Consider the following 1,443-nt stretch of genomic DNA (forward strand, 5'->3'; position numbering starts at 1 on the left):
AAATATTTCTTCCTAAACATAGAAAACATAGAATCATAAAGAGTGTAAATACACTGATGATAATAGCAAATATATTAAAATCAATAACAAAACATTGGGAAAAAATCTCCAAATATTTAAAATTAAGTATACACTTCTAAACTATCCATGGAACAAAAGATATATTTTAAAAATTAGAAAATATGTTTAATTAAATTTGTTAAAAATAATACATAATACTTTGGGGTGCAGCAAATTCTGTTCCTTAAGAAAAGATATAAATACTTATAACAGAAGAGGCTCGAATCAGTGGTATAACATTCCACTTTAAGAAGCTGGAAGAGTGTATTTATTACAAATTAAGTAAAAGAAACAAAATAATATTGATAAAAGCAGAAATCAATGAAATGGCAAAGGGATAACAAATTGAAAAACATATAAAATCAATAGTTGTCTCATGGAAATATTAATAAAATAATAAAACTCTAGCTATGTTAGCAAAAAAAAGTAGAGAAAATACAAATTATTAATAGCAGAAGTGAAAGAGGGGTTATTACTATGTAAGCATAAAAACATAAAAGCATATAAAATAAAAATTATAAACATTATGCGAAGTTTCTTGAAAGCTGTATATTAACAAAACTAACCGAAGACATACAAAATTACAGTGTTTGTATATCTATTAAAGAAACTGAATTTGTAATTAAAGCCTCCCCATAAAGAAAACTTTAGACCCAAATGATTTTACTGACGAGTTGTGTCAAAAATTTGAGGGAGAAATTACACCAAACCTACACAATTCTCTTTCAGAAGACTACTTTACAACTTACTTAATGATGCCATGATTGCACTAATATTATTAGATATATTACAAGAAAATGAAAGAAACTTCAGATCAATATTCCTCATAAACATACTTGCAAAAATCCACAACAAAATATTAACGAATTAAACACAACAATATATAAAAATTATAATACACTACGACCAAGTAGAGTTTTTTCTCAGCAATGCAAAGTTGATTTAACATGAAACTAACATCTTTACAGGCTGAAAATCATTTGGCAAAATTTCACACTTAGCACAAAGTATTGGGTTGTCAATTCAGACTCATATTGATCAGAGATCTATCCACTATCAAGCTTAATAAATAACTTCAAGCATATGAACAATCAAAGCAGGAATAATGCTGAAACATGAAGAATAGTTCCACAGATCCTATTTTCTCTTTTCTGACACGTGATGTCAGGACTGAGTTGATGGAGTCACTCTGGAGCATTTATTTTTACTTAGGGGGGAAATATTTCATAGGTAAAACAAGGAAAACATGAATCAAGAAAGAAAAAATAAATAAATTGGACTTTATAAAAACTGTTTAAATTCTTATTGTTCAAAAGATTATTTCCTCACTGGGTAGAGACAGTTTTTCTTAGGAAACTTTTTTTTTTTTTTTTTTTTTTTTTT

Source organism: Rhinopithecus bieti, unplaced genomic scaffold, assembly GCF_001698545.2.
Source record: "Rhinopithecus bieti isolate Rb0 unplaced genomic scaffold, ASM169854v2 scaffold_27010, whole genome shotgun sequence".
In the NCBI taxonomy this organism is placed as follows: domain Eukaryota; kingdom Metazoa; phylum Chordata; class Mammalia; order Primates; family Cercopithecidae; genus Rhinopithecus; species Rhinopithecus bieti.